At 40.6% G+C, this 25,698-nt stretch overlaps 1 long non-coding RNA gene across 1 annotated transcript; it reads left to right on the top strand.

The window, feature by feature from the left end:
* The first annotated feature begins 125 nt into the window (after nucleotides 1-125).
* On the top strand, nucleotides 126-24,554 carry LOC123277309 (uncharacterized). Its single transcript, XR_011494558.1, has 5 exons — nucleotides 126-267; nucleotides 1,424-1,683; nucleotides 21,685-21,758; nucleotides 23,826-23,908; nucleotides 24,333-24,554. It is a non-coding gene; the product is annotated as an uncharacterized lncRNA (long non-coding RNA).
* Nucleotides 24,555-25,698: the final 1,144 nt, after the last annotated feature.

Genomic DNA, 25,698 nt, shown 5'->3' with positions numbered 1-25,698 from the left:
ATGTTATTTTGACTATTATTATTCCTGCTGTGTTATTACATTTCTGGCTGTGGTTATCATACCAGCATCTCTGTTTATTATAAAATGAGACGCTGTCCTCATTGGCCAACTGGTATTCTTTCCAGACAGACCAAAACCGTCTCAGAGGAGTTAAAAGTGAAAATAATTCATGTCACACTGCTGAGGAAACTAAATACCCCGTGGTCAAGAAATAAATATGTCAAAGCTGCTAGGAAAATATTAACTGGGAATCTTGCTTCAGACTCAGTGAGTATGGGAACTTTTGCTGCTTTTCACTATAGGATGGACTTTAGATATCACTCTTCTAATTTATATTAGCCCTCTTTACGCCTACCTGAAGTTGTAAATCAATGTTCTGATTTTTATTATATTAACCTTGTTTAGACATATCTGAAGTTATATGTAAATGTATGATTTTCAAATTGCAATTATATTTTAATGGATGATAGCACTTTCCCAAGTCACAAGTTTGGAGACAAGCGTGAGATAACTTTAGCACCAACATCTTCTCTACTGACTACTTGAACACTTGTATCCTATCAGTCTCTTTGGATAGAAAAAAATATTAAAATTTTAAAAAATGGCTAAGGCATACAAACAGGCTGAGCTAGTTAAGAGCATATCAGCCAAGAAGTCGTGTACAGTAGATTGCAGGTGGCAAATGAGAATAAAATGCATGGTCAGAATGAGAAGTAGCCAGTACCTCCCTTGGCTGGGAACTGCAGACCAGTGCAGTAATGTGATTATGGTAATGATTCAACAGGTCATTGTCTGCTGCCTGTGTTCACCGTAATTAACTTTTTGGAATTGCACAGCCTCTGTCTCTGGGCTCATCAGCTGGCCCAGCTTTTGTGTCCTTAGTCTGTCATTTCTTCCCAGCCTAGGAGCCTCTAAGTGCATTGCTAAATGAATTCATTGCTGGAACAAAGATATGGTGGTCGAATAGAGATGGCTATCTTTTGTTGTCAGACATTCAATCCCATATAGCAATCCAATTACTTAAGCTGTTTCTATCAGTCTTCTTAGAGCTGGCCACTGAGGCCGGCTAGAATGCTGATCACTGTGTCTCGGAAGAATGTGGTGGAACAGATTAGCGCTTTAATGAGCGACTTTCCTAAGGCCAGATCTTTTCCATTGTATACATATCGAGATCTAGGAATCATTTTGAGGCAAAGGCCTGGAGTCACTGTTACAAAGACTGATCAAAGCATGGCTGGAAATCTGTACAATTGCTTGAAGAAATTTTATGGGTTATAAAATATTGGCACGAGTTCTGTCTGTTATGGGCTATCTGATGAAAATCTCTGGTAGGCTGGGAAAAGGAAATTGCTTATTGGCATCTATTCTGTGGGATGGATATCTTTGGAGTTTGCATTTGAACTCTTTCCTCACTGTGTTACAGGTCAAATTCTGGGCTTAGCACTAACATTCCAGGAATGCGGGCTGCACAAAATCAACACAAGCCTTGCTCCATATTCTGCTACCCAGAAAAACATTGTGAGAGAGCGGCTCAGACAAGGGTGAATGGACGATTGCTAAGAAAAGATAGCGAGGGTGGAGCAAGATTGCAGTGGTTAATGTGTAGAGGAAGAAACCTGAAGTTAAAGTGTAAGGAGGAATGAAGTCAGCTTCGAAGCTTCACTCTGGCTGTGAGAAAAGACGGTAATTGGTTTTAATGTTGAAAGAAACAATATCCAGATTCTACATGTCATGCCTATTGCTCTGGGAATATTTCTGAAATATCAGATGTCAAGAGGTTTTATTTTAGAGGAAGGAAGTCTACTCATATTTGGGAGACTTTAAGTAAATAGAAAAACCTTTTTTCATAAAAATATTATTTCAAAAGACACAAAAGTACCCATCACTCAGCTTCAGTAATTAATCATAGGTCATCTTTCAGCTGTACTCTCTAACCTTTCTGGAAAAATCTCTGTCTTCATATAATTGCATCTATTGCTACCTCACTCTAAAAAAAGAGCTCTTTAGAAAAGCATAAACTACAATAGCACTATCACGCCTTAAAAATATTAACAATAATTTCTTAACACCAACAAATATTCACTTACTCAAATTTCTCATAAGGAAAAGATGTAAAAATGTTTGGCTTGTTTTTTAGACATATTTTTTTCATATTGTATAATTTAGATAATTTTAGATAATAAATGCCCTTTTCTCCAAGAGGTCGTTGCTCACCTTCTGCTGTATAGATTTATATCCAGATTCTATAAGGATATTAAAAATTAGAAAAAGGGCATCTTTTATTTGTAAGCCATTTTGTAGTTTTCCGAATACTTTTGTGTGTGCAGATATTTCAGTTTTTATGTTAGCCTCTGTGAGACAGCTGGATATATTAGAGATAAAGAAACCAACAGAGTTCGTACTTGAATTTAGTTCTTTTGACCCTAGCATTGACCCTTGATTTTTACTCTTTCTCAATATAAGGATCTCTAGCAAAAAATAAAACTCCATGGGCTTTGGAATTACCCTGAGAGTCAAATGCTGACCACGCCCCTCAATTATATATGACCTTAGGTAAGTTATTAACCACTTGGGAGCCCAGTTTCCTTGTCTGTAAAATGGTGAGTACAAGTACCTCCTGGGCTTATGGCAGAATACAGTGGGTGTGAGTAAATTGTGGCAGAGGATGCCTAGTTCCTTGCATGTTTCCTCCCCAACTAATGGTCCTGCTGAGGCCCCACCTTTTCAGTGTGACTTTGTATCTTCTCCCTTTAAGAGGAGGAATCTACTTTCTCACTTCTTGAATCTGAGCTGGACTCTTGACTTGCTTTGGCAAGTAGAATGCAGCAGAATGATGTGGTGCCATTTTCTAGGCTAAGGCTGAAGAGACCTTATGTGCTTCTGCCTGTTCTCTTGGACCCTGCCTTTACCATGTGACAAGGCTGGACTAGCCCACTAAAGGGTGGGAAATCAGGTGAAGAGGCCAGTTGTCTCAGTAGAGACCATCCTATATCAGTCTCTAGTCAGTTATATTCAAAACATGTGAGAAAGTTTAGCTAATGTCAACAGAGTTACCTACCCAACCCACAGCTGACCACAGATGCCTGTGTGAATCCTGCCAAGACCAGAAGAACAAACTTGCTAGCCCATACACTTGTGAACAGTAATACATGCTTGCTGTTTTAAGCCACTGAGTTGGGGGTGATTTGTTACTCAGCAATAGCTAACTGATACATGGTAACTGGAGAGACAAAGTTAACATTCATTAAATTTTAGGGGGAATGACATATTGGAAATTCTCTTATCTTTCTTCAATCCACCTACCTGGTAGATGTAAGACTGATCACCCCAATAAAGTGCTTTTCACGTGTTACTCTGCCTTGGGCAACTTTACAGCTCTTCGTTTCCTCAGGAAGAAAGCTCACATTCTTTAGCATTATGTATATGGCTCAGCAAAATCTGACTCCAACTACTTTTCTGTTATTTTCTTCCAGTACTTTCTAAAACAAATATTTTTCTGATAAACTTTTTTATACACAGATCCAACTTTAAGTCGTTCCTCTTCCATGCTTTTGCTCTGGCTTTAAGTCGCTACCTAAAATAGTCTTCCTCCTGGCCACATCTTACTCAAGGGAGCCCTTAGCTTCCTAAAAGTCTACCCAGATGCCTTTAGTCACATTATTGGCACTAAGCACTTATGCCACTGGCTTAGCAATGAACCATTTTTGTGTTCTGACAATTTTTGTCTCATCTTCTATTACTTTATGCTTTTCTAATTGTATTTCTCTGGTGGATATACCTTGTCTTCTTGATGAGAGGAATTGTGTCTCATCTGCTTTTGTGTTCCAAGCAGTTTTCAACATGCAGAGTTCAATAGCTGTCTGGTCACAGCTGATTAAGGGTTAAAGTACATGGTGGTGTGTATCCATATGGAGAAAGAGGAGATGATGGTGACATGGGATAAATGAGGAAGTCCTCTTCGAGAAAAAGAGAACTTGTGCTGGATTCAGAAGCCTGAGAAGAACTTCAAAAAATGGGAAGAAATACAGAGAGGGCACATGTAAAGCAAAAGGCTGGGAGGCAGGACCCAGCAAAGTTAGGATGGGCTAGGTATGTTACAGCATCAACCTGTCCCCAAATCTCAGTGACATAAGCAATGGAGTATATGTTTTTTTGTGTGTTAATGTTTATCACACATCATTAGGAGGCCTCTATTGCAACTCATCTTCACTTAGGGATCCAGGGCAATGGAGTCACTACCATCTGGAACATTGTAGGTCTTTGTGGCAAAGAAGGGAAGAGATGAGAATCATGCATTGGCTCTTAAATGCTTCCACTGAGAAGTGCTATGTGTCACTTCTGTCTGCTTAGAATTCATTGGCCAGAGGAGGTCACGTGGCCACACCTATCTTTGTGAGTGCCTAGAAGGAGAGGCTCCATAGATATTAGTAAACAGTTGTAGTGCTCCTCAGAGACGGGGATGGCCTGGGAAAAACCAGCCTAATTGGTCAGGCAGCAAAGAATGGCAAGAAATTAGATTGCGTAGATAAATGGAAAGGCTTTTTGACTTAGGAAGAGGAGTTTAACCTTGATATCAGGCAGGAGGAAGTCCCTGTAGGCCTCTCAGTGGAGAAGGGGCATGATTACAGTCATGTTCTAGTAAGACTAATCTTAATCTTGCAAGTAGGATGGAGAAGAGAGACTGATAGGAGGCTGTTATGCTATTAAGGCTTAGAGTGCTGGGCACTGGTAGGGACTCAGCTAAGAGAGAGGGAATCACGTGTGTGTGTGGATTTGATACGAGATACTGCAAAGGAGACAAAGCAGGGTTTGGTGATGGACTGAAATAGCAGACTGGGGTCTGGAGGATAGATGTCTTAAATATGTGCCTTTCTCTTAAAAGGTAGGAAGAAAACAAGAAGGAGAAGCTTCAAGTGAACCCATAAACTAAGCTAGTCTCATACCTTCTGAATCTGTGTGGACTAAACACCAAAGTAAAATAGTAACTGAAATGAAACAAAACAGAAAGGATCTCATTCAAGTCACGAGTATGGTGTGTGTGTCTGTGTCTGTCCGTGTGTGTAATGAAAAGCAAATAGACTTCCTTGGATTGCCCCAATACCCTGCTCATTTCTTTATAAGATAAAACCACAAGCACTAACAAATGCAGAATTCTGCTTTTGCTTTTTACTGAGAAATGCAAAGCCACTGGTGCCTGCTTTCTTTTGTTTAAAAAAAAAAAAAAGAGTTGGAAAGGTCGTCCAAGATAGGAATAAATGGAGGCAGAGGAAAATCAATGTTTAACTTGGAAATATTTTTCAGTTAATCATCTCTGGCTTCTCACACCAAGAGGGCACTCCTAGAGTGCTGGCAACTTAAACTGGAAGCCACTAAGCTTTTATTAAAACAGCCGAAAGTCAGAATCTGCACAACCAGAAAAACTGATTCACTGTAGGTGTAACCTAAAATGAGGAAGAAATCTGTAAATATATACCCAGGGATATTTTGACTTGTAGACTTTTGCTTCCAAGTTATGAGGGTTATGAAACCACAGGATTTTCCTTTTTTTTGGATTATCATTCAAAACTTGGGACTTAACACCTGGTACGAAATTTATTGAAAGGTGTGGGAAATCATCTTGGAAGCTGTGAAAGAAAATGGCTTTCTTTTCCTGTTTTCACTTCTGCTGTATGTAATATGTAATTATGAAATACTACGTTATGTGATTTCTTAGCTTGTGGCTATTTTGATGACTTTTTTGGTCATTTTATTATAAGGAGCCAATCTTTAAGAAAGTTATGGAAACCTTATGGGGACAGTGGGGCTAATATTTGCTCTAATGGACAAATAGACTTTTTTAGGCTTGTCTCCGTTTTAGTGTGTTTGTAGATAATCAGTGATGAGTAAAGTCTATGATTTTGACAGGCTTTGTTCGTTCTTCTATATGGCATGAAATAATTATCTGTCAAACAAAAGAAGTAACTCATTTGGCCTTTGAATGTAATGTCCCCATCACATTTATGTAAAGCCCAGTTTGTAAAGAGCTTCTTGGTCAAGGTATCACCATTGACTAAGGGCCATTGTGCTGGTGAACTGCGGAGCATATGGTGTGCTGTTCTGCGACCCACTGCTCTGGAGCGTTTCCTACACCACAGACATTGCTTTACAAGCAGAGAGTGATGCAACTGGTGCCAAAACAATCAGTGTTCTAGGAGCCCAAAGATGTGTTTCTCTTATGAAACCTGGTCCTTCTGACATTCTGATTCTAGATATGTGCGACAGCTTGTAATAATTTAGTGGTGGTGAGATTCAGCCAAACTGTGTTTGAATTATTAGGAAAGTCTTAATTTTGGTTTTGCATTTGGGGAGCTTTAAAAGATCTGATTTTGAATGCTTTTGAGGAATTCACATAGACTAGGTGGATTTACAGGAAATATGAAAAATTATACCTTTTATGTTCTTTTATGGTGAATGGACAGCAAGACCCTGACAGAACACTAAAAAAAAAAATCCTTTATTATGGGTTGAGTCTTTCATCTTGTAATGCTTTTAAATAATGTCGCTTTATGTTTTTGTTGTTAACTATTAGATTGCTTGGGGCCTGGGTTTCACTTCTCATCTTATACTATCTCCTTGGCCATCACCTTAGTCCAAATGTGTTGGGAGAGCTTTGGGGCCATGATAAAATCCAGTGAAATCAAGTGGCAGAAGTTTTGCCATGGATTTATCTGCCACAATAACAGATGTGTTTTCCTCCTGTGCAGGAATGATTGTCTCATTCAGACTCTCCTGAGCAGAGGACAGATGGTGAGGACTTTGCCTTATGCACCAGTTAACTATGGTTGCATAACAAGCTACTCTAAAGTCTGTGGCCCCAAACAGTAAGATTTATTGCTATTGGGTCAGCCGGACACTTCTTCTGCTCTTGGCCAGGCTCACCATGCATCTCTGCCCAGCTGTGGACCAGGGAGGGAGCTCCGCTTTTCTGGGTTGACTGTAGGCTGGCCCAAGATCACTTTGGATGGAACAGTTGGAATCTCCTTCATGCAGTCTCTCATCCCCCAGCAGGCTTGTCTGGGCTTATTCTCATGGTGGTGACAAGGATCTGAGACAGAGAAGCATGCAAGGCTTCTCAAGACCCAGACTTGGAGCTGGCACCCTGACATTTCTACTGCAAAGTTACAAGCAAATCACAAGGTCAGGATAGCCTTGGAATATAGGGAAATAGACTCTTTGTCTTGATGGGAGAAGCCACAGAGTCCCATTGTAGAGAGTGTGGATACAAGGAGGTTATTAGTTGGAGCCATCAGTGCGATCAATCGACTGCATCTTAATTGGGAAGTAGTCTTTAAAGTTAGTGATCTCTGCCCCACATGAAATGTCCATGACCCATGGCCAATTGCTGGAGTCATATTTCTCAAAGTATGGTCTACAGGTACCTCCTGCTTCAGATTCACTGAGGGGCTTGAGGTGCCCTAACCTACTGAATTAGTGTTTCTGGGGCTGGGTCCGAGAAATCTGCATGTAAAATCCTGCCCCCAGTAAATCTTACACTCATATTTGAGAAACTCTGCATTAGATTCTCCTACTCAAGACAATCACTGCAACACGTAGACTCAAGTAACAGAGTATTTTTTCAGATATGGAAAACTGTCTCTGAAATGATTTATAAAAAATGTAGTTGGATCTTTTTCAGTGAATTGCCTTAAACAGATTCTCACCTTTTCCCAAGTTATGATAAATATAATATGTCACAGCTACATCAGATTAACCAATAAACTCATACTAGTAGAATCGTTTTGAATAATTACTTTTGCTCCTTCAATTTTGTATCTTCAAGGGGCCACTGAAAATTGATGCATCTCAAAATCGGGCCATTTTCCCTTCCTCAACAATAATGTCCAAGTCAATATTCCTATGGTTTCTTTCATAGAAAGAATGAGAAACCTACCATTGTGTCATCCCCTCCAGAAGCCTGTGGTATAGCAAAGATGAAAAATTCGTAAATTTTTAATCAACAAGAAAAGAACACAGATATATGGAAGTTAGAGGTTTTGTTCAGTGCCTCCTAGCAGGCAAGGAAAAAAGTATCTTTACATTTTAAAAATCCATATCTTTAACTCAGAAGCTTTCAGTGGAAGTCATCTAGGTACCTCTCTAGAGACCAATTGTGTGTGTGTGTGTATATGTGAGAGCAGTTCTCTCATTTCACTGGAAGCTTATTTTGAGCCATTGACTGAAAATTTAAGACATTGTGGGGTCAAAAAGATATTTTAATGAGAACTAGAAAGAAATAACCCTGAAAGAAGCAAAAAGAGCTTTAAGAAAGCCCAGTGCTTGAGTTAAGCTTGTCTCCTTAGTCCTAGTCTTTACCGCTACCCAATTAGCCTGCATGGAGGGCCAGATTAGTCTTCTGTGAATAGTGTTGTATCACCCTCCCTGCTTGAAAACCCTTAATGGCACCAATTGCCTTGCTGGGTTGGCAAATTCAAATGCATCAGGGGCAGGGAAAAGAACAGTGAGTGGGTGAAGCTGGACAGTTATGAGTAATGGGGGTAATGAGGTCTGTGGTAACCTGGAAAATGCAGGTCTCATTGAGAAATACTCAAATTCAGATTTTTAAAAGAACAATTGGGCCTGGCCAACAGAGCACATTTATGATTCAGTTCAGGCCTTAGACCACCTGATTGTCACCTCTGGGCTGGCTCAGTTCTAAACTTACTAATCTGGCGTTTAAGATTCTTTATGACCTAACACAGTGCTGTAAACAGTGTAATGCTCCTCACACTCATTTTTAATGCAGCAAGATGGAGGGGAAAGATCATCAGGCTTTAGAAGTCTTGGGCTTGAATTCTGATTCTCCCACTCACTGTGGGGACCCTGCAGCCTCAGATGAGTCCTTCGATCGTCTGGAAGCTGTGTTTGTTTTTCATACGTACAATGCGAGTAGTAATGCCTGCTCTGCCCAGTTCGTTTATTTTCTAGGAATATAAAATGATATTGTTCAGAGTTGTACAACCAGTAAGTCAGCCACTGGCCACGTGGGGCTATTGAGCACTTGGCATGAGGCTAGTGTGACAGAAGAACTGCATTTTTCAGTCATATTTAATTTTAATTAAAATTTAAATTTAAATCCTGCTGGATTTAGTTCTTGGAAAGCTTTCAAGAATGGTTGGAATAACTTGAATTTGTCAATCTACTTATTTTTTTTTTTAGCTGTAAACCTCCGTGAAATCTAAATGCAGATCAAATATTTCTGATGCAAATTTAGCATCTGAATTGAGATGTCTGTAAATGGAAAGGACACACTGGATTTTGAAGACTTAGCATGAAAAAAGAATGTAAAACATCCTCATTAATAACTTTTTATGTTGGCTACATGTTAAATGATATTTTGGGCATACTGTGTTAATAAGTATATTATTAAATTAATTTCACTTTACATTTTTTAAAAATATGGCTACTGGATATTTTAAAATTACATATGTGGCTCATGTTATATTTCTTTTGAACAATGCTGATCTATATGAAAGCTTTTAATAAACTGTGATGTTTTTATCAGTAATAAATACTGCATAAGTAGGTTGCATTATTTGTAAAGGTAGAGAGTATATCTAGTTTTCTTTTGTATAACCAGGGCTTGGCTTCATTCCTGCCACAAAATAGGAGCTTGATAAAGGTTTTTTGAGCAAATGATATTTATTAAATGAGCATGTGTTCAAACTGTGTCTTTGTTGCATTGCCTAAAAATGAGAGGGCTGTAAAATGATTTTTAAGTTGCTTCCAGCTCTAAAATACAGTACGACCTGTCAGGACAGGGCACCACAGGCTGCGGTACAATATGCTTTCACTCTGTGTGAAGATGTGTGGTCTTTTTCCCTTGACGACCTGCTAGGATTTTGATACAATATCTTTACACAATACACGCCTATGCAAGAAAGACAAGCAAATCTTGCTTAGATGATGAGATCTAACTCATGCTGCCAGATTCTGATTAGTAATGAAGGAAGCAAGACTGGCCAGATCAGCGTCTATTAGGTGCACCTGGTCCACTTTGTCTTCGTTATTTTTTACTTTTAGTCAAACTCCGGTTGTATTAGGATAATCCTCACTTGAGTAGGCTTTCTTGCCCACAGATTGGAGAGTTTTTTATGCATGTGGATATTCCACACCTTGAAGTGAGAATTTGCCTCTTGGGAAGTAACATGCTTTCTTGGAAAAGGAATTGTCACCTCACATTTTCCATCTGTCCTCAAGGAAATAGGGTTATTTTTAGTGAACAAGATAAACGCTTAAAGGGATAAGTGGTAGATTCCCCTAACCAGTAGGTTCCACTTTCTTTCATTTCATATGAAGTAGCATAGTATTCTCTTGATAATTAACATAGCAGATTTCTGAGACCCCTGGAGCAAGGAAAAGTGCGTACGGGTGTAAATTATATATATAATATATGTGTATGTGCTTCTGTTTCCATGGGAAAGTTACAAAATAATTTATTTACCACATATAAGATTTAACATTTTGAAAGACTAACTTTTATTCTATGGAATTAAAGGCGAGAAGTTCTACCGTGGAATATAATTTCTTCGGTAACGAATGGCAATTGTCATTTTCCTCTGCTTCTTACTGATGGAAGTTGTGAGGATTCCAATGTTTTCCCTTGAGAGATTATCTTCCGTTGGCTGCCATCCTAAGTTTTGAGATGTTTATTCTAGAAGCAATTTAAACAAAAGGGAGGAAATGCCCTGGACTGGTGACTGCATGTAATCATAGTGAAAAATGCTTGATATTGAATCAGAGGAGTGGAAGATGGTGTCGTGATTTCAGACTCGGACTCTCACCTCTGGGGATGGGACTCTTTCGGAAAACTAGGATAAATGAAAAGCATATTGTGGCCCATTTGTAGTGTATGTATTTCGCCCTTTCCTTCTTTTTATGATATCGCTACCCTGTGAAGGAAGAAGCCTGGTGAGTTGTGTGCTAATGCAATCCAAAGTTTTTTTCTACCCTCTGTTGGTGTTCAGTGGATTAAATTTCTGGAATGTTACTTAAATAAAAAAGGAAACACATGACCATCAGAGTAAAAATAGATTCAGGCAAGAATCATCAATCGATACTGAATCTAGAGGTAGAGGTTCAATGACAAACAGGAATTTACATAATCTCAAGGTATCTAAATGTACAGAAGAAGAAAGACTATGCAGTGAAATCGTGGACCATTATCTTAACCAAGTGATAGAAATTAAATTAACATCACCACACAGGAGTGAATGGAGATCGTGGGTCCTGAGATGGAATACTTTGGCAAGAAGACATCACTATGTAGTATTCCAGCCCCAAAGGGGATCCATGGACCTAATCACAAGGAAATATCAGAGAAACTCAAATTGAAAGACACTCTATAAAATAACTGAAAGACTGAGGGATTGCTCCCAGGTTCAAGGAGACTGTAGAGGTATGACAACTGAATAATATGTGATCCAGAGCTCTGTCCTTTATGCCCAAAATAATAATGATAAAGGTTGTTGTTGGAAGCACATGATGAAATTTGTATGTGGACTGTAGATTAGATTAAAAAGTATTACATCAATGTTAAATTTCTTGAATTTGATAACTGTACTGTGATTATGTAAGAGACTCCTTGTTCTTAGGAAATACACATTGAGGTGTTACAGAGTAAGGCAGCAGACGTGCAGCCTATGGTCACATGGTTGAGAAATAATTATATCTACATCTGTGTGTATGTGTGGATACTTATGCCCCAGAAAGAGAGAGGAGGAGTGAATTGGGGTAAAAGGTGTTTAAGATTTCTTTGTAGTATTCTTGCAACTTTTCTTTAAATTTGAAATCATTTAAAAATAAAACATTTTGAAAAATAGAGCCACCCTTCCCCCCCACACCCCCTGCCACCAGGTACACATGTATCCATGGATGGAAAGGTTTTATGGGAGAAGAATTTAGAATACAGAAACAGCTGGACTATTAGGAGAAAAATATGAAGATGAGCTATGAAAGCACCTTCTCATAAATATTGTTGGAAGCAGTCCTTTTACATTGACAGACTCCAGGAATTCTGTGTCCATCAGGATAATCCCATTAAAGAAATTTCAGATGGCTGCAAAGCTCTGAGAGCCCAGGGCGCAGGGTGATGAAGCCCTGATTTGAGGGTTGATTTATTAGCTGGCTTAACCTGCTTGTTACCAGGAACTTGCAGTGCAGTGGTCTGGGTCAAGCCTGTGTGCCCTCACCATGCCTCCAGAGGAAAGGCATGAGATTAAACCCAGGAAGGTACACATTCGCCATCCTTTAAGTGTTGCATCCCCAGGGTCCATGGTTGGCCATACATCTTCTCTTAGTGGACTGGAATATCTACAGGAGCTGAGCCCCACAGTCTCTTGTGAAGCATGTGGACAGAGAGAGGGTTCTTTATGCAAGCTTTGTCACCCAGATAGTACTCATCAGTGACTCACGAGATTGTAAGTGTGCAAGCTTGCTTTTCCGGTAGGCTCAAAGCAGAGGCAATGCACCCATGTGCACTGTGTACCGAGCCTTCTAGGAAGGCTAGGGCTTGCTAAGCAGCCCACTGGAGTGCGAGAGAATGAAGCTGTTGTTTAACCAGTCTGGAGAAAAATCTCAGTGGGATCTCCAACAAACACCTGTAACCTGGTGTTGCACCAACACACCGTTAACTCTTTACACAGACCTCTGCCAAGCTCTCGGAAGCACCCCGTGGGCTTATATAGGAGGGAGAATTCAGCCTTTTATTACTTAATCGCATCACTCAAGGTTAGAGGTTTTCATTATCTCATAAAATGCTTTCCAGGGGTAGGGAAAGGTGGTTTGGAGGCAATTTTATGGACTTTCCTTGTTTCCAATTTTGTGAGCTTTCAAGCAAAAATGCTTGTTCCCTCTTTTTATTTGTTGTTTCTTAAAAACATGAATTTTGTGCAGGCTTGGTTCATTTTCAAGGCCACTTTGTCCTAATATTGACATGTTTTAAGAATTATTTTTCTTAAGTGTAAATGGCTTGGAGGGCTATACGTAATCAATACATACTTGATTATAGCAGTAATTGTCTCAGAATGTCAGAGATCAAAAACAGCATGGGGTGGAGTCCGTTTTGGATCCAGCAAGCTTTCAAAACTATTTGCTTTAAAAGAAGAACGAGGTCCTAAGTCTAAGGCTTCTAGTTTTCAAAGTGCTGTGCAGAATTTCAACCGCATGATCTCTTATCAACTCTGAAAGGGGACACCTTTGTTGTCTTCGCTTAGCAACAGTTTAAAAAGTTTCCATTTTTATTTCAGCGGCTAGCACTGTGGTTGTTTTTTCACATGATATGAACTGTTTTATAGGGGGCTGTCCATTCAAGCGGGGGATGACAAACACTCTACTTTTTCATTTAGTACCAAGAAAAGAATAAAAGCACAAAAGGAAAGGAATTTTTTTTTTTTTTAAACAGAGAAGAGAGTAGACTAGTGACACACCTAGGAACAGCTTGGGGCTTTCTAGCAGGGGGTTTGTTTCCTCTGTACGTGACTTATTTGGCAGAGTAATATGGGCCCAAGTTTTCTGACTTAACTGTCAAAAAATTCCATGGCTTAGAACACAAAATGGGTGTAGGATTTTTAAGGCATAATTGCGGTGGAGTCAAAAGCTGTTCGGAAGCCCAGCAATTAAGGCAGATTACTGAGACCTCTTTCTGAACAGAGAGCTGCTGGTGTCTCTTTGGGAAGTGCCGCCTGGAGAGGAAGCTGGAGGGTCCATTTCGGTGCAGAAACTGGAGAAACTAACTCGAGTTCTGAGATGGCGCTGCCCTCCAGCTGGTTGCCTTGCCGGGACTGTGAATTTCTCATGAGAGAAGGAAGAAAAATTTCTTGGGCTATTGGTCTAGCTGGTGGGGGGTTTTGAGATGTGTATGTTTTGATTTTTTTCAATTGGATAATTTCTAAATTTCTTTCATTCTTCAGTCTGTGGTCCCATGAATGCCTGTCTAGGGTGGCAGGAGCAAGTGTCAAGGGAGAGTGAGAAGCGAGCAGAAGGCTCTCTCTTGGCGGGCCTCTGCATAGGATCCATTTCTTCTCAGTCACTGTTAGTGACAGAAAAAGAGATACTTTTCCTTCTCTTTCTCCTTCAGATTCTGGCAATTGGACAACTTTCCCTTGGGACCAAAAGCATTAAGGCTGACCCTGCATTTCCTCAATGTGGCAGATTGACTTTGCTTAAAGAATCCCGTGAAACTCCCCTGTGAACTCTAGGTCCACTCGCTCTCTTCCAGAAATGCTGACTGTCTACATGGTCGCCCTGTGTGTGGTGCTTTTTTCCACTGGTTTTTTTTTTTTTTGAGGAAGATTAGCCCTGAGCTAACTGCTGCCAATCCTTTTTTTTGCTGAGGAAGACTGGCCCTGAGCTAACATCCGTGCCCATCTTCCTCTACTTTATGTGTGGGATGCCAATCACAGCATGGCTTGCCAAGTGGTGCTGTGTCCGCACCGGGGATCCGAACTGGTGAACCCTGGGCCGCTGAAGTGGAACATGCCAACTTAACCGCTGCACCACTGGGCCCGCCCCTCCACCGGTTCTTTTAATTGCATGGAGCTCTGGCTCTATTTTAAACTGTGTCCAGCCATTTACCATATGAAAGAAAAAGCAGGTGTTTATCCCACTCCGTGAGGTGCTGATTGATTGTACAATGTCCTTATAAATCTGTTGTTGCTGTTAACTTCGTTTGTATGAAAGAAAACTGTTTGGAATTTGCCGAAATTGCTGAACACGGGGCAGAGTGCTCCCTTCTATGGACTCATGTTTGTTGAATTATTAGAGAATCCTGAGCCTGTAAGGACCCTGGAAATCTAGCACGTTCCTCTGGCTCTGCGTGACTTGGCCACTTGAAATGGTTATGCGGGTTACTGGGCTTTTTCTGTCTCACGCCTCTCCTGGGAGGGAGATTACAAGACTTCTCTTTATATCCTAATGTGATATGTATCAACTTATACACCAAGAATGTATCCTGAAAGTTAAGCTGACATCTTTCTGGACTGACTTTAAGCCAATTTTTGATTATTTTCTCCCTGCAGATAGAGAACTTTGATCTAAAAACATTCCTTTACAGTATTACTCAACTACCCTGAGGGGCCCATTTCAGCTCCTTTAACCATTTCTCTTCCCTGCTCTTTCCCAATTCTGTAATCAGTTTACCTTTTGTCTTCTCTAAGTAATATATTTTTTAGATATCTGCGACTCATTTTTCTAAATGAAAAATTTGGCACTGCTTCTGCTCGTGTTTCCACTATCACCTTCCTTACCATGTGCAAACTGTGCCTCCTTTAGCTAGGCTAAGAGCAGGCACATTTTCCCGTGGCGGCACAGCCCTTGTGACAGAGATGGCTGTAAGAAACACATACGAAGAGAACAGAAAAAAGGATGAGGGATATTAAACTTTGTTTCTGTCTAGACCATAGATCAGACTAAAAAGTGAGTATATATTCCATAACTAAATTCTGCTTAAATAAAATTACATTCCTAGGTCATTTTCCTTGCTGCTTATACCATCTTTATTAGTAATAATAAAAAACTTTCTTATTGGGATATTTTGAAATTCAAAGCCATCTCTCTTTTTTTTTAATGTCCTTAGGATAAGGGAATGCATTATATTGGAGATTTTTTTTACATGAATGAAACCACTCTCTTGGGGTAGAGAATTAGCAATTTGGTTATCTCCCACTGACTGATATTACCCAGAAGCCATTGTGTTCCCCAAAGTTAACACTGATAAGAAGAGACTGCTCCCAGAATGCCACAGGCCTTTCAGTTAAAGCTAGGATGGGTGTAATTTCTTTACTTCCTGAAGCTATGTCAGTTACAAATATGTAGAAACAGAAATGAAGCTATTATCAAGAATTTTCTTCTGAATAATTCATATTATTTTTCCTGTGTACAGCTGTTCATTCTTCCCCATCCCACCAGATATGAACTAAATATCGAAGGTTCATTACACTTCTTCCGAGTGTCAGAACTCTGACCGTGATATGCGGTGTGGGAACAGGCTGAGTTTTTAGTGTCCCAGTGAACAGGATGTAATAAAAACACCAAAAAGAGTCACGTCTTTGTCTGCCATGTACTTTGAACATCATGTTTCACTAATAGGGATTTTCCATTTTTCAACACTTGAGGGAGAGTAACGGACAATCTTAGCTTAATTATGCATGCTCTGAAGTAAATCAAGGTCATCTTTCCAAATAGTATTTTAGTAAAAATCGTCTTACTCTCAACACCTCAAAGTTTTACTTTTTGTGAGGAAGATTGGCCCTGAGGTAACATCTGTTGCCAATCTTCCTCTTTTTGCTTGAGGAAGATTGTTGCTGAGCTAACATCTGTGCCACTCTTCCTCTATTTTATGTGGGATGCTGCCACAGCATGGCTTGATGAGCAGTGTGTAGGTCTGCTCCTGGGATCTGAACCTGTGAACCCCGGGCCGCTGAAGTGGAGCATGTGAACTTAACCACTACACCCCTGGGCAGGCCTCAACACCTCAAATTTTAAATCAATGAAGTTTTAGGGTTTGTCACCTTGGTGATAAGTTTCTTCCCTTTTGGAATCTTTGCCAGCAAACTCACACTCTCCATGATTTGGTTTTCCATTGCCCTTGTTGAACGCAGAGCCATCTTGCTCAGTAGGAAATGCCATGTGACTATCTATGGCCAAGTTGCTGGTGTTGTTCTAGCCTTCCTGGGGCAGGGACATCCTCGACTGCTTAAATGTGCCTGATCATTTGACTCATCAATCTCCCTTGTCAAGTAACTCATCCGAGTGTTGGGTAGTTCTTTTCCTGTCATTCTGCCAGAAATGGCTTAAGGTTCTGTTCTTTCTTATCTATGTCAAATAAAAACTTTAAATCTAGGCACTGAACAGAGGGAATTCTATTTAAATGCCCATCACTTCATACTCATGTCCCCTCTTCCAACAGATATAACAATCCCTGGCTTTTCATGGTAAAACATCCACAACGCTAACCCTCTCTTCCTTCCTCTCCACCTGCTTTCCCCTTTTGAAGGACACTCTTAGATAGCCTGATAATTTTTCAGAGTACTGTGCTATGGTCTGAATGCCTTAGTAGGGAGGGTTGGGAGGGCAGATTTTAATTACTCAAGTATTTGTTGGGTGTCTACTGGCTGTCAGCCACTGAGGTCAACTGTGGTTGAATTTTGTATCTCTCACCTCCAGAATGGCAGCAGTAGGGGACAAGCTAAAGCAATGGTGTTTTGCCTTTGTTGGTGTGCAAAAGTAATACAGATGTAATGTAATAAAGATGACTTCATAATGGCAAATTGGAACGGAGCACTTGGGACCTGGTTAGTAGTGTCCCTTTGGCCATAGAAAAGAGAGCAAACCAAGTCGTGCCCTTCAATTAAGAGTGACAGCCATCCAAGAATGGAGGACTCTTTCAAGTCTGTCTTCGATGAAGAAAATGGACGTGTCTACTGACCAGGGTTCACATGGTTGAACAGGCTTGTTAGTAGAGACAAAGGCAAACGATTCAAGAAGACAACTGACCACTGCTGACGTGGTGGGACAGCTCGGGCATAGGGACTCTTTTTATACCACTTATTTTGCCTCAAATGTTAAGGCTCTGCAAAAAGAAATAATAGCTAGCACTCGTGGAGTATTTACCACATGGCAGGATTCATTTTCAGCCTTTTATATACCATCTACTTTAAACTTCACACTAACCTCTTGAGTCGGGCACTATTATCATTTTTCAGGTGAGGAAACTGAGATACAATAAGCATGAGTGCCTCGCCTAAATTCACATAGCTCGCAAAAGATGGAGCCAGGGGGTCAGTTTCCACAGGCTGAGAACCCTTAACCAGAAAATGGGGGCTCCTTGGGATCAAGTTTCCTGTGCTGCAACCTGGGAGAAAGACGCACAACGTCTCTCTTCAAAGTTAGTTTCCGGGAGAATTTGGGTGATTTTGTTTGTTTGTGGATGGGTACCCAGTCATGGGATATGGAGGAACTCACGGTCATGTTTAATGAGCATACACATTTCCAAGGACTTAGCTCAGAGTCTGGAAACTTTTCCGCCTATGAAGCTCTTGTAGGTGGTTTTGCTCTTCTAGAAGAAATCATACTCTAGACTTTGCAAAGCAGAGCCCTGGAGCTCCCCTGGGAGAGTGGGAAGAAGTATCCTCTTGAGCTGATTGAGTGAAAGCCCCAGCAAAGTGGCATTTATAGAAGAGGCTCGATCAAAGCCAGTCAAGCTGTGTATAATTCCTTAAACGTATCTTTGTGTAAACAGGGAGGACGCAATAAGATTTAAAAATAACACAGTTGAGTAAGTGAAACAGTTGAAGATATGCATCTGAGTCAAATCGGATTCAGCAACTGCAACAATATTATCTCACGAGGGAGATTTTATGTCACATGTTCAAAGCTGGCTTTAGGTCCTTAAGAGGTATCAAAATAATCAAAGTGTTTTCTTTGCTCTTAGCCGTGTTGTGGAGGAATCATAAATGGTGAAACATTTATGTTGATCAGAAACCACACTGGGAAGTGAAAAGAAAGCGTGTTTCTGAGCATAAAGCCAGGAGGGAGGAGACTCTGTCCCTTATTACAGCTCCTCTCTTAGCTCTGTAATGCTCTTTCTACCTCCGATCCCAGACTCCAGGTTGTCGAGGCTACTTGGAGAGGAGTGTTTCTTTAATGTGAGGAGAATCAGAGTTGAGAAAGGGATTCCTAAACTTGGCTGATTATCATAGTCACCTGGGATGCTTTCTGTAGGATACAGATTCCAGGCTTCTGCCCTGGAAGTTCTGACTCAGCAGGTCCAGATTGGAACCCAGGAATAAGGATTTTAACAAATGTCCCTAGCTGTACATCTTATGATCGACCGGGACTGGGGGCCGCAATCTAGTGCATACATTTTACAGATGAGTAGACTGAGGCTTGGCAAGGTCAATTAAGGTACTCAATTCTTCTTCTAAAGGTAGAGCTGAGACAAGAATTTCTTTTCTTTTTCTTTCTTTGTCTCTAGATTCAGTGCTTTTTAAGAGTCATTGAGTACATATGCATTGAACAGTCAGGGATGAGTGTGTGTGTATGATGTGCAAGCACGTAAGGATGAGGACCTGTCAGTGGGAGACGTTAAATATTCGCCTATTGCTAATAATAATGCTGTTATTTTGAAAAGTAGACAGATGAGTAAAAATCTTTGACTCTTGGAATTAAAATGTTTATCCTGTGAAAGTATAATTATTTAGTACACAGTCTCCTGAGAGAAGTAAAAAGCACAAAAAAAAGAGAAACAAGATACATTTTCTGAAGAGTCATTCAAGAAAATATTAAACTTACTTTGTCCAAGGCTTCCAATCCTGTAGAAAAGTCCTGCCTTACATCCTAGAAAAGATAGACAAGACAGCGAAGAATTGGCCGATTACTTGCATCTCCCTTCCTCAATCCATTTTTTTCCCGTTGGATTTTGGCCTCCTTGCGGTGAGGGACTGTATTTATTCCTACTTATATCCCTAAAGGTCTAGCCCAATGTCTAATATCTAATAATACTGATACTAATGATTTGTTACGCACTTATTTAATTTTCAAAACAATCCTATGATATAGGTACTGTTATAATCCCATAGCACACAGGAGGAAATAGATAGGCAAACAGCATCTGGTTTGTTTAGTGAGTGTAGAGAAAGTCCCACCTGTGACCTGGAATAGACAAGGAAGGGGTTGAGGACAAGATGGGACATTTACCAAGGTTTGGAGGATGAGTACAAGTCATGTGAAGAAAGGCCTGAGGAGGGATGATCTCTCGCAGAAGGAAGGAAGGCCAATATGCTTGACAAGGTGGGACGGAATCCAGGTGCGCATGTGTGAGAGTCAAGTGTATGAGGGTCTCCTCAGAGCAGGCTTGGGCAGAGAGGCAGTGGGAACTGTGATTGGAAAGGTAATTTGGGGGGACCTGTGGATGGCCTTGAAACCTGGGTTGAGAACCTTGGCTTTTATTCTGTACATACTGAGAAGCTTCCAGAGACTTTTGAGCAGGAGAATGACTTCTCAGAAAAGGGCTATTCTAGGATGACTGTATCATGAGTGAGGGGAGGTCTGAGGCACCAGTGCTTGAAGTCTCAGCTCAAAGAAATAGAGGCATTTGGAGGAAGCACCAGTTAAAGAGGAGAGGGCAAGATGAATTCATCTTTGCCTTGATTGAGTTGGGGGTGCCCAAGTCACGTGGCCATCCCTAGCAGGAAGTCGGAGCTGTGGAGCTGGAGATAAAGATATGGAATGTGGATTTTTGAAGTTGGTAGTAAATAAGGTCTCTGAGTAGAAGAATAAGTAGCAGGGAAAACAGAGGATCTGGGGCCAAATCTTGTGCACTTAACTGTTTTGGGGCCAGGAAGATAAACCAGAAAGCAGATAGCTAAATGCAGTCTGGTATGTAACAATCTTTTGCACTTTATTAAAAATACCTGTATATGATTAACTGTTTAATGTGCTCATCTCTTATTTGTGTGTTTATCTAGGGAGATTATTTTTTTCCAGCTACCTGCACGACATTCCCATCAAGACATTTGCCCTCTGGAAATCTTGCTAGAACCTCAAACTTAATAAGTCCCATGCTGAACTTGGCTTCTCAGTTTCCAAACTTGTCTTACGTTCTGTGTTCTCTGTTTCAAGCGACAGCACCCCATCTTCCAGGCTCAAAACCCTTGACTCCCTGTGTATTCCTTTTGCTTCCAAGGCAGAAGGTTGACCTCGTGGTACTACCTGTAACTGCCTCCTTTCCCATACCACTGGGCTTGAATTCAGGCCCCTAGTACCTCTACCTGGGGATGTTGCAATAACCTCTTAATTTATCCTTTCAAGTTTACCTCCTCCCTCTAATCCATTTTACACACTGCTACCACCAGCTTCATCTTTTGGAATCTGATTTCTGACTCACCTGACCCTCTTAAAAACCTTGCACAGCTTCAGTTTGCTGACAGCGGTGGCGTTGTATGTGGCCCCTTGAGTGAAATCTTGTCCAGAAACTCTAGTATGTCAACTAGATAAAAGCAGGCTGTTCTGGTTACACCAGGAGGGTATCCTGGATCATTGCCCATTCTGTCTTCGTAACACCAAAGCTCAGCAGAAGAGATTTTGAATAAATGCCAACTTCCTGAGTCTCATAGCCATGGCCCTTTGAAATTTCTTCCCAACTTGCTTTTCCCATTTTATTTCCCATTGGTGCCAACCATGTCCCCTACACTGGAGTTGAATGAAACTATTTCCACTCTGTCCCTCTACTTCTCCACTTTTGTCCTTTGCTCATTTGAATAGAATTCTCTTCTGTTTAGAGTGCTCTCCCTTCATCTATATTCATCCAAATTTTGTCTTTTAAGACCCATTTTCTGTCTTGTATTAGAATTATTTAGTGTCAGTTTTCTGGTAGACTGTGAAGTCTTTGCAATCAGGAAAATTGATCAATTTGCCCTTGTTTTCTTTCTCAGGGCCTGGGACATACCTTGCACTTGTTGCTCACAGTGAGGAATGAATACCAGCTGTGTGAGCATCTTGAAGGAAGGGATGAAGGCTTCATCACTATTGTGCATTTCTCATCATGCATAGGGCAGGGCTGGGCTTACAGCAGACCTTGTGCTCAGTATATGAAACTGGCAGGCATTTTCTTTTAGTTTGTAACTGTAATATGTATTCTTACTTTTTCAGCTGCCCTTTGGAAGCCACTGATGGGACACCCTCTGGAAAGCCACAAAAGAACAATTTGTTCATCTAGCACAGAGGTGAGGGGAAAAATATCAGTATCGCCATTTTGTTTGTGGCGTTCATAGGCTAAAAGAGGTAAAACACGTTTGAGGCAGTTAGAGGTAGAATCTTAAAATGCCTTTCTTTGTTATGCCTCTTCCATCCTGGGTCATCTTTCCACTAAGTATTTTGTGGCATGTTCCCTTTGAGATCATTTACTGCGTGTCACTGTCTTTAGGGCAGACCTTCTGAAGGGGTCTGGAAAGAATCTAAACTAATGGTTTGGAACTTTTATAGTTATGCATTTCTAGTGAGGTGTATAAATGGTTTGAGTTGAAAGAGCCCGGAGGACTGTGACAGTAAGCTTCTGGTAAGGGCAGTGGGAAGTCTGAAGGAATAAATTAAAGTACCAGATGCCCTTTATACTGCTTAGCTTCTCAGCGTGAGTCAGTCCCAACTTCCCAGCTTGGGTCACAAGTTTATCTTCTCTAAGGGCTGTGAAAGCAGCCACAGCGTCAGGAGAAGATGGATGGGGCTATCTTAAGGAAGAGTGTGCGTGGAAGTTCTGTTGGGATCTTGAAATTCCCCAGGAAGGTTCAAGAATTCCTTGTAGTCTAAATTCAGCTAGTGAAAAAAAAGGGGGAGGATGTTTTCACATAAATCATTTGACTTAATTGTATACATTGCAGTATCATATAAGAAAAGCTTGAACGTAAGTGTGACATAACAAGGGGGAATAGTTTTTTGATCGCTACTTTTGAAAATTAAAAAGGAAGCAGAGAGTTATTTAATTTAAAAGTTTAATTAAATGCGGGCTACAGTTCCTCATTTATATATCTTTCTCTTTAAGGCTTAAATCTCTTAAAGCACAAAGTCTAGAGATATGCCAGTTCTAACACGTTCCTCATCTCTCTTGCAGTAAGAGTTGCCCTGAGTTTTCTATTGATAAGAAAATCAGATATTTTTTAATGCTGACTCACTTTCTTTTGGAAACAGAAATAATGTGCTTGTTTACTGAACCAATGATTGGACAGTTTAGTGTGATTTCTTTGGTTACAATATTCACAGAAATCATACATTAAATGTTGGCTCATTCATAGACATTAGCATCAAAGAATGATTAAAAAGACCTAGGAAATAAAATAACTACATGTTGGTTTGAAGTGGAATTCAAAGATCTCTTAGCATTTCATATAAAATGAAGTCACAGTGTCTATCTCAAACAGTGAACGTGAAATATAAAGCAGGTGCTTAGGACACTATTTTCAAGTTATATTGTGTGGTTGAAATTCCAGCTTCTTCACTACTTTAGCTGTGTGACCTTGGTCAAGTCATTTAACTTCTCTGTACCTGAATTTCCTCATCTGAAAATGGGAACAAGTAAAGAACATTTCTGCATTAGCCAGCTTTTACTACAATAATGCTATGTAGCAAATGGCTCCCCCCAGATCTCAGTGGCTTATAACCATAAATATGGTTTTTTCCTACAAGGGTCTGTAGGTCAACTGTGGCAGCTCCATTCTAGGCTGAAAGCTGGCTTCAGATCTACTCCACAGGCACCAAGCTGAGAGAGAAGTAGTTCTCTGAGGGGGATGTCAGGAGCACGAGAGAATGAGCCAAACCATTTAACAATTCCAGTCAGAGCATCCTCTTGTATACATTCTCATTTCATTGGTCAAACAAGTCACATGGCCAAGTTCAACACTGAAGGGGTCAGCAATTATACTTTTCCCAAGGAAAGAGGTAAGGGCGAGTGAGTAGCTGGTGACCAATAATATCTACCTCAATATCCTGTGGTTGTTGTAAGTCATAACTGATATAATATACATACAACTCATGGTACATTTGCTTGACACATAGTAAAAGATCAATATTCAGTCCTCATTATTATTTCTTATAAAAAAGTAGTGCCAGAAATGGAAAGAGAGCAAAGAACAAAGGAACTTCCGGAAACTTGGTCAGACCTTACTGAGGTTCATGTGCCAGCTTGTCCTGAGTCTCTTCTTTATTGCCCTATTTCTTCCACTCCTGTTGTAGAACCTGAAAGACTGTTTGCAATGTGAGAACAGAGTGGAGAAGTTTCTATTTCTCTCTTCCTCATCCAGGCTGGTGCTCAGTTGACCACTGACTGCTATTTCCATAATGGTCCAAAGGTGTCACAAATTCCATTTTCTCAGCGCCTATGGTGGTGAGTTGTGAATCTTAGGAAGTACATAACTTCTATTAATTTCCTTCCTTCTTTCCTTCTCTCTTTCCTTTCATCCTCTCTTTCTGTATCTTTTCTTAATTTCTTCTTTTTAAAAATAAAATGGGACTTTCCTCAGGTGAATGGATTAGATTTCAGTGCTTACTATAACCATTGACTCTTACAGTGAATTTGTCTTGGGTCTTGGAAGCAGACACTTTGAGGGCATCTGGGATGCAAGACATTTATTAGGGATTAACACCCATGAGAGGAAGGTCTAGGAAGTGGGATTGGGAGAAAGATGTCAAGCTGTGGTGGAGGTCTGACGAAGCCTCAGCCAAGCAGGCATGAGCTCTGGGGCTAGAATAGCCTTCCAGAGCTTTCCTGACTTGAGTTAAGGTGACCAATCCTTTACATTTCCCCCTAGATCAGTCATTTGATGTAGCCTTTCCCAACAAGGGATATGGCTTGTGCTTCAGGACTCTCTGCAGATGAAGTAAACCCTGAAGGAGCTGGCAGCTGGAGGCACACAGCCTGAAGCTGGACAGCAAGCCCTTCCTAAACAGAGATCTGTGAGCTGCATCTCCATGTCGACCACAAGAACCTAGCTCATTGTGCACATTTAATAAATGTTTGCTATTATTATTATTGCTGGTTATCATTGATCTTTATGTGTATGTATAGTTTTGCTGTCTCAGTCCTCTTCTTGCCTTCCCTTCCTGCCAATAGACAATTTTTTCCCTCTTGCTTGGCATATGCTTTAAGAGAGGGCCATGATGATAGCAAGACCCATCAGGGTCCTTCGGCTCTGAGCCCTTGAGAACACTCTGACTCCTGTGTTCACTCTTGAGTTTCCAACTCAGCTCATTTAACTTCAAGCAGGTTATGGAGCAGATCCCAGCAGAACCCCACTGTCTATTTGACTTGGATCTGTGTCCAAAGTCTGCTAGGAATGATACCATGAAATCTTTAAGATATGCCTCTATCATTCCACGCAGGAATCTAGACATTTAGAGAACTGGGCTAATAGTCTTAGAGAATAATGGACTGTTGGAATAGAAGAAAAACACAAATTAATGTGTTCATCTTCTTCCTGACTCAGTTAAGGAAACTGAGGCATAGAGAGCCATGACTTGTTCAGGTTCACCAACACTTTAGTGGTAAGAACTGGGTAGAACTGAGATCTAGAAGGGGCCATCACAATGTCCTTCCTTTTGCAGGCAAGGAATCTAGACTCTGGAGGGTTTTAGTAATTTGTCTAAGGCTGTCCAGTTACTTAGAAGAGCTCCAAGACTGGCACCGACATGGTTCTGATCATAAGGTGCAGCTTCTCTCCACTAATTCATCCTGTCTAAGCTTTTCTGCCCAGACTCTCCTCGTACTTAGGAGTTTAAGGGAATATCAGACAGAATCCCACTGCCTGTCACTCCAGCGCTCTTTTTCTCTTTTTGTTCCTTTAGTTTGGACAGCTCTGATTCTCTAAGTCACTTATTATAAGGCAGATACTCCAGGGAGAAATCCTTCTCTTAGGCTGTAACCATCTTAGTTATCAATGAACACTTGAGCATGGAATGGGAATAAAGAGGAGTGTGTGTGTGTATGTCTGTGTGTGTGTGTGTGTGTGTGTGTGTGTAGTAAAAAGGGCTAGGGAATTATTGGTAAAATAGAAGCAAAGGGCAAAAAAAGTTTCTAGACTGAAGTGCTTCTTAAACTCTAAGATACACGAGCATCTCCTGGGAATCTTGTTAAAATGAAGATACTGATCCAGTAGGTCTGAGGCAGGGCCTGAGACT

Source organism: Equus asinus, chromosome 15 (genome assembly GCF_041296235.1).
Source record: "Equus asinus isolate D_3611 breed Donkey chromosome 15, EquAss-T2T_v2, whole genome shotgun sequence".
NCBI lineage: Eukaryota > Metazoa > Chordata > Mammalia > Perissodactyla > Equidae > Equus > Equus asinus.
This window is presented reverse-complemented; position numbering and strand designations above follow the sequence as displayed.